The sequence below is a fragment of the Paramisgurnus dabryanus genome, chromosome 19, assembly GCF_030506205.2.
Source record: "Paramisgurnus dabryanus chromosome 19, PD_genome_1.1, whole genome shotgun sequence".
NCBI lineage: Eukaryota > Metazoa > Chordata > Actinopteri > Cypriniformes > Cobitidae > Paramisgurnus > Paramisgurnus dabryanus.
The window spans coordinates 3983101-3996460 of NC_133355.1; the positions used below are offsets into that span (position 1 = coordinate 3983101).

The window sequence follows — 13360 nt, forward strand, 5'->3', positions numbered from 1 at the left end:
GCTTTTTTGAGATTTGAACTTTTGGCAACTTTATTCAGCTACCCATTTTCAGTTGCTGTTATTTTATCTTAATTGTGTTGCACTGCTTGTGTGATGTGAGTTTCTTCAGGCTTTTATTTTCACAGTTGTCAGCGTGCCTTCTCTCTGTGTTTGTTGTTGTCTTTATGAATCACAGATTTCATGTTGGTTTGTTTTTGTATTTGCTTAAACTTGTGCTTGTTCATTACAGAAAAAAACTTGAGAAACTGGACACCACAACTTTTATATCATTTTATATCAAAACACATGTTTTGTGTTGTGTGATATATTGTTTTAATTTCTGCACTAAACAAATAATGAAAATGCTCTCTCAGTGTAAGAGCTTTATCAACCATTCACACACAAACACAGAGCTGCAGCGTCCCCTACAGGCCCAATCAGGAAACTGTTGTTTTATAAGACGTCTGTCCGTCTGTCTGTCTGTCTGTCTGTTACAGAAATGATAAATACTGACTAACTAATACTCATATAGATGTTAGTATAGCAATAAAAAATTTTATGATAAAATGATTAAAAGATTTGTTATATAAGTTTAATAATTATATTTACTTATGAGGGATGAACTAAAGGTTTTGAACAAGTTACAGGCCTCTGCAGGTAATCTGTTTTTAAGTTGTTAAGCAAAAAACGTAACAACATACCCTCCCCAATAAAGCTACAGGCAGTCATTGAATGTGAATCAGACAGACCGACAGACAAACCAACAGACAGACAGACAGACAGTAATTTTTAAGTTCAGTTCAGCTGTGAATGCTATGCCAATACAAATACAAGTGCTGTTTTTGTGATGCCAGTAAAGCAAAATTACATTGAAATTTAGAAAGACTGACGCATTTAAATTCAAAGCACATTTAACATTTAAATCGACAGACAGAGGTTTAGACAAGCAGACAGACAAGCAGAGGGTCACATGAAATTATTTTTCTCAGGATGTCCATATTTGGTCAGTGAGCCTCAGTGGTTCACTTCCTGCTGCTGTGAAAGAAGACGAGAAGTGAGGAAGAGAGAGAGACAGAGAGAGACAGAGAGAGAGACAGAGGTGATTATTTTTTTGTGAGTGATTTTATGCTGCTGAACATGATCATTTATTCTGAATTCCACCATCCTTAAAATCACACTGACGTCAGTGCGTCTTTCACTGTCTCTCACAAACACACACACACACATACACACACACACACGCACACACACGCGCGCGCACACACACACACACACACACACACACACACACACACACACACACACACACACACGCACACACACACGCACACACGCATGCACGCACACACACGCGCACACACACACACACACACACACACACACGCATGCACGCACGCGCAAACACACACAAATAAATTGACAACAAATTGAAGCTAAGCTGTGAAGATGTCCTCAGTGCAGAGTTGGTCATCAGTGTTTTCAGACAGTCTGCAGATTTTAAAGCTACAGAACCTTTAGACTGAAATCTTTCATCTTAAATCAGTTATTAATCTCTTCAGTTCTGTATTGAGAACAACATTCACCGAGTAGCTGCTTATCACAAGACCAAACTAATATATCATGGACTTTATTTTACACTAACCACATTTTTGACATGCATTATTTGTAATGCTTTTCTATTTTCTTAATTTATGTTTGTTGTTTTATTTGTATAAAGATAATCTGCAGATGCTTTCATACAAATGTAGAAATATTTATCATGCCAATTAAGCACTGAAACTGAGAGAGAGACAGAGGAACAGACGGGTTCAGATGAATTAAATAAATCAGCAAACAGAAAGGATTGAGGTGTTTGACGTCAGTACCTGATAACACACACACACACACACACACACACACACACACACACACAGACCAAAACACCTGTTCAATTTTATATAAACTCTGTAACTATGGCAACAAAATACTGACACTAATTCCTGTGTGTGGTAAATATCAGGAAACCCATGCTGAAAAATGCTGCAGCTGTGGACACACGCACGCACGCACGCACGCACGCACGCACGCACGCACGCACGCACGCACGCACGCACACACACACACACACACACACACACACACACACACACACACACACACACACACACACACACACACACACACACACACACACACACACGCACAGCTCATTATGCACAGTCTCATATTCGGGGAACTCACTCACATCCCATACAGTGGTAAAAACTCTCTGTTCTCATCTGTTAAAGGATCAAACGCCATCGTTACACACAAACACACACCTTTAATAGATATCTGACAAATCGATTGTTTGACTCTTAAATGACATAATAAACAACAATCACACATATGTGAGATGTGAGGTGTGTCGAGATTCAAACCTTTATAAGCTCATCAAACAGCCTGATCAGACCTGAGACTTAAATGAAAAACAAGATGGACTCAGATGTTTCTCATCCTCTCTTAAGCAACAACAGTTCAATCAGAGCCCAGCAGAAGATTAATCTGTTTGCTTGAACACCACGTACCTTTACACACAGACACACACAGACACACAGACACACACACACACACACACACACACACACACACACACACACGCACGCACGCACGCACGCACGCACGCACGCACGCACACACACGCGCGTCTGGTCTGTGAGACCTGCTTCACCCTATCACTGAAAAGACCAACATCATGACACCACATTAGACAACATGACCCCAAGAGCTACTTATGCTATTGAACATCTCCATCACTTCATTTAAAGTCTTAAAGTTTCTATGAGATGTGATAGACTCATAAACCAACAGTTTCTTCTGCACCAGATGAAGTATGACAGACAGACATATAGCCTGTAGGACTAGGATTATCTTCATGGATACGCAGACAGACACCTTTGACGTCACCACTTACGTCCTAAGAAAACCTCACCTCCATACCAATCACACACACACAGAAACAAACAAACAAACATCCTTTAACCTGCAGGGTGTTTGTGAGATTAAATCAAAGCTGCTGTGTGTAACTTGTACACAATACTGACTGATTGCTGCTCCTATAAACAATGAGCACACACGCATGCACGCGCACACACACACACACACACACACACACACACACACACACACACACACACACACACACACACACACACACACACATGCACACACATAGTTTGAAGTAATTCACTTACTGATTTTTTTTATACATTTTAGAAAGATACCCAAGTGACAGAGAAGTCTTGTATACAGAAGACCAAAAACCTCATCCTTTCTTTTATTTTATGAAAATGACATTTTCTCACTGCAGCTATCACTCATAACCAGCAGTTTTGCACCTGATCAATCCTCCAGCGAGTGTTAGGGAATCTGAGAATCATTCATGTGTGGTATTCCAAATCTGTATGCTCATGTTCAAACCACTTAAAATATTGCCAGATTACTTCCTATGCCATCCTTTCTGTTGCTGAGAACTTGATTCATACTTTAGTTGTTTCCTGTGTTGACTGTTGTAATGTATTGTTGTCTGGAGTTATAAATTCTACCTTAAACAAATTACAGGCTGTGCAAATTCATCTGCTAGAATCCTAAATAAAGCTGTGATTGCTGATCATATTACTCCTGAATTACAATCTGTTAGGGTTGATTTTAAAATACTGATGCTTACCTACAAGGCTTTAAATCAGGGCTGGGCAATTCTGGTCCTGCAGAGTTTAGCTCCAACCCTAATCAAACACACATTTGCAAGTGATACTGAAAACTTTGATGATATTTTTCAGGTTTGTTTGATTAGGGTTGGAGTTAAACTCTGCAGGACGGTGGCCCTCCAGGACCAGAATTGCCCACACCTGATTTAAAGGGACACAAGGCAGCATTTTTATGTTAATAAATCATCTTCGTAAGTCGGTATATGGTCAAATGACTCATTACATGACGAATGAAGACTCTCTCGCCCGCCCCTACCGTCTGTAGGAAGAATACCCCACTTGCAAGTTCGCTGTATCCGACCCGGTGTCCTTCAGTCTGTAAAGTCTCAGATATAGAAAGCATTTACTCCCAGACACTAGGGGGAGCTAATAGAGAAATTATACTCAGACTTGCCTTGTGTGCCTTTAAATGGTTTTGCGCCTTAGTATTTCTCTGAGCTCCCTACAAACCATTGTGTAACCTTTATTCAATTGATACCGGTCTGTTAACTGTCCCATCAACCCGTTAAAGATCTATGGGAGACTGGGTCTTTTCTTCTCCAGCTAGTAACCTATCGAGTTACGGCTAGTTCATTCACTTACTATTTTAAATCTCGCCTTAAAACACATTTACATTACATTTAGTCACTTTAACAGCAGAAGCAATAAGACCAACACAAGAACAGTACAGTTGTGTGTACAGTAAATCATCAGTTTCTCATCCACAGACAGATGTCTTCATTACACAGATAAATGAGTGCCCGGGATCCATGAGAACACCTCAGATTATTACAGACATTAAATCTGCTCATCTATGAATTCATATGAAAAGAAAATATCATCGCATTATTTATTATAGCCTACAACCTGCTGCTTTTTCAAGTAATATTTTCATTTTAGTTGTGAAATATGTAAGGAATAAGTGACAACGGGAATTATTTGAAAATAATGCACACCCAATGTGGAAATGTGGCACGACGTGAAGCAGAGTTACACCGCGGGTGTGCATTATTTTCTAATATTTTAAAGGACCGGTGTCAATTATTCCTCTTATATCACGGTGACCACAGACATTCCTCTGGTGCTTATTTTAAAACATTTGACAAGTTAGGTGTGAGTTTTACAGAAAAATAATCAACACCCATGAAACATTCAACAGCCCTGTGGTATAATGTGTCGTTATCAACATATTGATCCATTACAAGTCCAGACACATAAAGAGCTGATGTATAACCTTAACGCTACACATGAGACATTCACATCACAACGAAGATGTTTCCAAATTAATGTAGAAAGATTGTGTCATCATCAGACTGAGAGAATATCACAGGCTATGTTTACACGTACGTGGTTATTTTGAAAAACTGAGATATTTACCTTCGTTACACGTTAACGTAGATTTCGCCTCTGAAACTGATTCTTTCTAAAAACTCCAGCTAAAGTGGATTTTTGAAAACCTTCGTTTGCACGCTTGCATGTAAATTGACACAAACGGATGTTTAGACGACCAACGTCACAGTATGCACCAGAGCTCGCAGCGATGTCAAAAGTGCGACCTATGTTTACATGTGACTGCTACTCTGAACGCTTCCATCATCAAATTTATGTTCGTGCAGACTCGTTTTGTGTGTTTGTATTTGCAAATCCGTCAAGGAGCAGAGACGAGTGCTCAGAGGTCAGCAATTTTACGCCTGTTCGGCTTCATGCGGTGCTGCAAGAACTGACAGGCGGATGATGTCAATGTACCGCGTTATCAAGTTGAGAAATCACACGTAGAGGTCCAATTTCGAATCACTCTCGCAGTACTTTGACGTCATCTAAATGTCTGTTTATGAAAATAGCCGCCAACGTGTAAATGTAGCCTCAGTTTGTCACCATCATCTTTTCTCATTGCTATCCTCAACACACATGAACATCTTCTGAAGTTACATGTTTTACACAAGCAGGTCCCGCTTCATTCTCAGCCTAGATTTCATCAATGGTCAAACTGTACCCACTTAATACGACCAAATCTCCCACATTTCAGTCTGTCCCGCATAACCGTTGCCTTGCAATAACATCTTCATTAGAGATGAATAATCTGCATTCAACAACGTAGTGTTTGGTGTTTTTTTAGCATTTAGAAATGCAATCCTTTCATTCGGGAATACCATGCCATGTAGTTTTATCCCCATTATTACCATACCTTTAAAACTTTTATTAATCTCTGAAAAATAAAGAAAACCTCCAGAAAGGAAGCCATCAGCATTAACTAAGACATTAACGTCACATACGCTCACACTGAGAGACACAACCAACCTGATCAAATTCATCAACCCAATCAGTTAAACTATAGACTAAAGCTGTAAGAATATAGATAAAGGATACTGATCTCTGCACAGTTTCTAGCACAGATAACACATAAGACCTCCATCTATCCAGTGACACAACACTTCTTATGGGTGCACTTCTGCTAATCATCATCATCATCATCATCATCATCATCATTACACTGAACCCTTCAAACATCAGGAGCTCTTTAAAAGATGAGCTGCATCAGAGAAAAGTGCCTGATTAAAATCAACTGCACTTTCTTACTGTATCACATCATTGATCAGAGACATTTCTGCAATCTCCTGATAGATTATTGATCATCTTCAGCATGAAACCAATGTTCATAAGGTAGTCACGTCCGTCTGTATTTGATTCGACTCAAGAGTTTAGAGATCATTACCTAGAACAGGAACTTATTCAGTCATTTCTTCAGCTTTGGTGTGTTGATTTTATCTACACAGATTTATACCATTGGGCTGTTGAATGCTTTACTATGATTGGTTGAGAATTGTAACACTGGTATGCATTAGTTTTTAGTAAAACGCATACCTGTCAAAGGTTTGTGAAGTATGAGACGTGTCAGCATAAGACATAGTGAAGTAAGACTGGAACACACTGACCTTTGATATTTAGCAAATGTAAACCTTGACCAAAGGCTAACCTCTTCACCAATCAGAGCGCTGCTAAAAGCAGAAGCGTTTAATAAAGGGTTTATAATGGGGTCATGATGACCTCATGACAGTCAAACTGATGTACCTGTAAAATCTCTACTTTTGGCTTTATGGAAGCGTAAAACACTTCAGTGTTCATAACTACCTTCATGTCACGAGGTTTAACAAAAGTTTCATGAGTCATATCAGCTGGAAATAAAACGTACGTCACCCGAGATCCATTGACACAATATTTTCAGAAGTGAGTCACACGAGAGGAACGCTGAATTCATCGGTCATTAGTGCATTACAGATTGTCGGTATGTGTCTTATCCTCATAAAAATGACATCAGTTTATGAGTCATAATATCATTAGTATAATAGGCGCATAACTAGCTAATTTTAAAATCCACCTAGACTACATTTAGTAGGCATTTTCCAAATGGGATTTATAAACTCTTGAAGCAAGGCCCTTCATGAAGGGAAGCCATTTGAAGGTTCGTTCCAAACAAAAGTGAACACCAGAATCCCTTGGCGAAGAGCCCTTCCAGAAGTCCACTAGCGTCTTCTACATGCATGTCATGGTCACTTTAAGGAAGAAATTCCCATTTGTGATGATGTGAACTTGGGTAACAAGTAGGGAATTTGACTTTACATACAACTCTAAGTAGAATTATTTAGGTCGTCTTTATTTTAATGTAATTAATGTCATTGGTCTGTTTGTCCGTAACTTCGTCTGAGGAGATCCAAACGTGTACACGCGACCATACATCCTCCTACACACTACAAAGAGCTCACTTCAAAGGCTCTGCCCTTCAAATGGAGTAGGGAATAGGGACGAAAATCACCCAGTCTCACTAACTACTGCTAACCAGCTGCTAGTATACAGACACAAATGTTATAAATAACAAACATGACAATGAGAATTTAGTTTTAATCAACATTTTTCCTTCGATTTGTTTTGGCAGTGGTATAACCATGACTCAATTTTTATAACTATCTAACGTTTTCAATATTGCAGTCTGGAATGAGCCTATTTCTCAGCTGTATATTTCCCTCACGGATTATAAAACCTGATTTCTAGCATCAAACACTTACAGTATGATTCACAGGTCAAACCGTCTTAACATAATAAATCAAAATAACCACAAGTTGTTGTTGCTGTTTTTTAAGAAATGACGAAACACAATATGCTAAATACACACAGAACATAATACACACAACACAATGCACAACAGCACACACAAACATACATAATATACAGCACACATACAGTACACACTCTTCAGTTTCATTGTGAGGGGAGAACCAGGGTCAAAGTAATGCTGTACAAAAGTAACAAAGGGATTTTCTCTGAGCCCTGACTACATTTGCATTCCAAACTATGACAGCATCTTTAACCCTAACTCTTGACAGAACTGATAAATATTGTGTTATATTGTCATGATTTTTCTGCTTCAGTTTAATGGCAACGTTTAATGAAATAGTTCAGCAAGCACCAGTAATGTAACTCTCTGTACAGGACAGACGGGGGATAGTTGTCAAAGCAATGACTGCATGGGACTCAACCCATGTATGGATTAACTAGTTCTCTATATGAAGATAGTCAGATATGCTGGAAGTGTGTGAGAAAGAAAGAAAGAAAGAAAGAAAGAAAGAAAGAAAGAAAGAAAGAAAGAAAGAAAGAAAGAAAGAAAGAAAGAAAGAAAGAAAGAAAGAAAGAAAGAAAGAAAGAAAGAAAGAAAGAAAGAAAGAAATACAAAACCCACAAAATACACAATATATACAGCCTTTTCAGTATGACTCTACACTGTTATCTGTGTTTCACACATACACAAAAAACTTATATCTAACTTTTAAATGCACAAAATTTATAAAACTAAAAAATGATGAGTGTGAGGAACACCCATAATCCCTGATCACAGAATAAGAACTAAAGAGAACTTTAACTTCTTCATTACTTGTTAACAAAACATCAATGAGGTTTAAGCTCTTAAATTTGTTGATGTTTTTTGTTGTTGTACATAATAATTTTTGTGTGAAGTCACCGTTAAGGTGATTTTTGTGACCTTATTCAGCACAATGTACTGTATTTTGTGGAGAATCAAGTTTATTCATGAACTGACACAAAGGGCTCTATCTTACACCCGGCGCAATGCAGCGCAATGCGCGACTGTCTTTTGCTAGTTTCCACCCTGCGCAATTGTAATTTTCACGTTTAGCGCCGCGTTGTTTAAATAGCAAATGCATTTGCGCCCCCTTTTGCGCCCATGGGCGTTCTGGTCTGAAAACGAGGTGTGTTCAGGCGCATTGTTGGCGCGTTGCTATTTTGAGGCAACTAAAATAGACTACGCCATTGACCAACAAAAACCTGGTCTAAAGTCTAAAGTCAATGGGGCAATGTGTTTTATGTTATTTAAAGAGCGCATTAGTAATATGCGCCTATAAACGGGGGACAACGCGGGTTTGCTTATCACAAATTACATGAATGGCAGCAGCACAAAAATGCTTTTAAATATGAAAGATTAAAGGATTGAATGTAAAAGATTATTATTGAGTCTCTTGGACATAAATGAGGACTAATTATTAGACGTTAGAAGGCGCAAAGAGCTGCTTCACCTGCAGCCTGGTAAGTAAATAAATGCTTTGCTTTAAACAAATGCATCTGTTTTTAAATGTTTTTTTTAAATGCTCCTCACGGATTTATGGATGACTCTGTACCTGTGGATATGGTGAGATGAGAAACATTTTTAAGTAATGCTTAAAAAAAACTCTTTGCTAAAAAAAACCGCTGTCCAAAGTGCTGAAACGTGAGGAGAGCCGTTTGTAAATTCTTTATCTCCTGTTTGTTACAAATAAAGTATTTTTAGAGTACAAACCTTATCTTACATACTTGTAAATTATTTTTTGATGATATTGGATAGTCATACATTTAAAGCAATTAAAAGCCTGCTATTTTTACTTCCATGACTAAAAGAAAACAGGTTTTAAAGGTTTTAATAAAAAAATAACAATTTCAATACAAGTGAAAAACAACACAATTATTTAACATTAATCTTAAACTGGGGATCTTCTTCCTCCGCTTAGTTTTTCAGTTTACAAAGTCTGTCATCTAAATAGGGATTAGACATAGCGCCAGAGCAACTGGCTTTTAAAGGGGATGAGAGCTGTGACTCTCATTGGTTTACTGCACGTTACGCCCAAAATACTCCCATTACAATAGGACCTACCCTTTTCGACCATGCGCTCGGCGCAAAAACCATTTTTCCCGTAGTTAAATTAGCAAAAGTGGATTCGGACACGCCCATTTAGACGTTGCGCTGTGCGCTTTAGACAATGCGCTTAGATCGTTAAAATAGGGCCCCTTGTCAGTAATGAATTTTTGTATTACAATAATATTAAGTACACAACAGAAGTGAACCCCAAAGTAAAATTAACTAATATAAAAAAACACTTTGAACTCGAGGGGGAAAGTTGGACAGAGGAACATATATTGCAAAATATTTTAACTTAATTCAACTTCACTAAACTTCTTTCTTTGGAAGTGCTAATTTTAAGTGAACTCAACTCAAGTTTTGGTTCACATTATTTTATGTTTTTTTATAAGGTTTCTTAAATGTTTAAAGTACATCAATGAGATGTACATCAAGTAAATCGATAGATGCCCATGAGGCGATATATTTATTTACAGGTAATTTGAATGTCATAGGAAATCTCACTCTTTTCAATATAAAAGTCTGCTTCTTTTAAACTCTCCAGTAAGAAAAATCACAAATAAGATTCTGACATTCAGACATTTCTCTTCAAAGTGATCATAAAGCAGATTATCTCACTAATACAATGCTAATAAATATTATTGCACCATACCTTGTGTTATTTTAAACAAATGAAAAACAAACCTCTGAAGTTAAGTTGTGCTCTTTGTAATTGAGATGGTCACAATTGTTGCTTAAAGCAAGGACTTGATGCATTGACCTCATGCTGGTGGATGCCCTTCGATCAAGTGTTGCTTAATCATTTTCTCCTCAATCTCACATCCATCAACATGAAAGACAGATCACGCCTGTAAATGCACTGTGACAGGGAGAAATTCACATCATTTCAAACAGTTAATGAAGACAAACGTTCATTAATGTCTGTCTATATCAATAAACTTAGGAGGACGTGTTGTACCTCATCATTCAAATGGAGGTAGTCTACCAGACATCTGTCCCAAATCAGATATTATACGAAGTCTGTACTGGCATATCTTGGTCTGAATGCAGGGTTTGGGTCTGAACAGGTGGGTTAACATAAACTCACAAAACCATAATCCCATCACAAAAATACATCTGAAGGGACACACTGGACATGCACGTTTCAATTATGCCTTAAGGGGATTTTGCATTTAGATCAAACAATGAGCACAAAACTTCATGTTTACAAGATGGACAAATGTTACACAACATACAGCGTAAAGGAGGACTTTTCTTTCAAACTGGGTTAAAAAAAGGTTAAAGTTTCATAGACATTAGTTAAACAGTTCACTACTTACTGGATGGGTTAAATGCGGAGGTCACATTATGGATTCCCATACATTAGTCATGACATCCCTTTCACACATACTTTAGTTTCTAACCTGCTTTAACCCACCTGCCTTGAATGTTTTAGGTAGCAATGAAAAGCTTGATTAGCAGGTTAGCAGGACGGTTGATCTCCAGTAATAGGGTTGCTTACCACTGCTATACCTGCACATAAATGACACCAGAAACCTTCACACCACAGATCTTTATATTGCATCAAGACCAGCAAAAATCTCTCCTGCAAGTTTCTGTCTTTATAAAAATCCTCATGAGTTTTAATAAGCAGCGGCCTTTGATCTCATTCACATTCAGACACATCATCATCATCATACAGCACTCAACCTTTACACCAGACACACACACACACACACACACACACACACACACACACACACACACACACACACACACACACACACACACACACACACACACACGCTGTCATTCAATGACAAGTGAAAAGAGCACAGCTCGTCTTTACCTTCTCAATCATGAATAAAACTCTTGTTAGTGTTTTGTGAAGACACCCCCAGAAGAGGCGTGTCCTCATGAATATTCATCAACACCTCTCATTTTGATTGGCAGATGACAGTGAAGATGTTAAATGTCAATGAGTCAGTTGAAGAGAGGAGAAAAAGATTGAAGAGTGCCTTTGTGTTTTTCATTCTCATAAGAGACAGATTTAGCGTAGAGACCTTTCAAATCTTAAGAGGTGATTGTCACGATTAGACGCTCCCAGCAGAAACGTTTTGGCTTTGAGGATACGTGAAGCAGAAAAGCAGAGACGCCAGCACACGAGCCGAGGTTGTGTACGTGTTTAAGTCCATACGTGTATGTGGGCGTTACGGACGTCACCAATATATATTTACTGCGTTTCCACACTGAGTCACCGAGACTGTAAGATCTGCTGAAGAAATCCAACCAGTTTCCCAGTCAACATCAGGTCTATAACTGTACTTTAAATACCACCATCAAGAAATCTATAAATGTACTTTGGCTCAAACACAAGGCCTAATAAAGACAACAGACTCGTCTGACATCATTGTAATGAATGTGGAAGACCAATAATTACGGCCACTGTTTACTTCAATCTGGGACAATTTTAGCAACGGTTCTTCCTTCGGCGTGATGCACACAGGGTGTCTGCCCGCTGGGTGCCAGGCTCAAACTATTCATGGCACTTGGGATGTGCAATACAACAGACAGTGCCAGAGAAAGCTGGGGTACAGATGGCAGTGAAAGTATCCTTGACATGAGAACAAAGCTTCTCGCCCTCTTATATGACATTGACCTCACACAAACCCCACAGCATAGCGCACGTGACACCGAGACATCCGGATCTATCGGTGTACAGTGGCTCTTGATTTTTGCATTTCATCATATATGCAGTGGCGGCCGGTGACTTCTTTATCGAGGGGGCACGATGCGAAGCTCATCACAACAAGTATTTAGCCCGTCATGTGTGTGGCTCATCATGTCAAAATATGTGTTCAGTGCGTCATGTGAACCCATGTGCATCATTTCAAAATAAGTGCCTGCTGCACACGCGTCTAAACGTTTATGATAAAGGCGATGCTCATGAAACTCTCTTAATATCATGTGTGTGATCAGAGTAAAGTGTTACGTGAGCGCCTTGCAAGTTTTTTGTGACTGTGTCTCTTTTATGAGAAACCCTTTAGACGCATCTGCAGCAGGCACTTATTTTGACATGGTTCACATGATTCAACAAACATATATTTTAACATGACAAGCAACACACACGACACTTATTCACATATTTTGAATTTGCGCCCCTCGGATGAGAAGACACCGACCTCCACTGTGTTTATGTATAAATTTACATTTATATTTTATTTTGCTTCTCACAATTTTGCATTGTAGCAAATCAGCTTTCAAAACAAGCAGTTCATACACTGTCTGTATCACTCACTCAGACTTTGCATCAGACCTTCATTATGTTAAGCACTCTTGATATCACCCGTCTCATATTTACACATTCAAGAGAGAGAGAGAGAGAGAGAGAGAGAGAGAGAGAGAGAGAGAGAGAGAGAGAGAGAGAGAGAGAAAGAGAAGAGAAGAGAAAGAGAAAGAGAAAGAGAAAGAGAAAGAGAAAGAGAAAGAGAAAGAGAAAGAGAAAGAGAGAGAGAAAGAG

At 38.6% G+C, this 13360-nt stretch overlaps 1 long non-coding RNA gene across 1 annotated transcript in view; it reads right to left on the reverse strand.

The window, feature by feature from the left end:
• Positions 1-188: 188 nt before the first annotated feature.
• Positions 189-13360, reverse strand: part of LOC135771255 (uncharacterized) — a 14679-nt gene continuing 1507 nt past the window's right edge. The window contains exons 2-4 of the long non-coding RNA XR_012335514.1: positions 11279-11373; positions 10546-10920; positions 189-1014 (exon numbers count right to left, since the gene is read on the reverse strand). This is a non-coding gene — a long non-coding RNA (uncharacterized lncRNA). The remainder of the gene's footprint in view (positions 1015-10545; positions 10921-11278; positions 11374-13360) is intronic.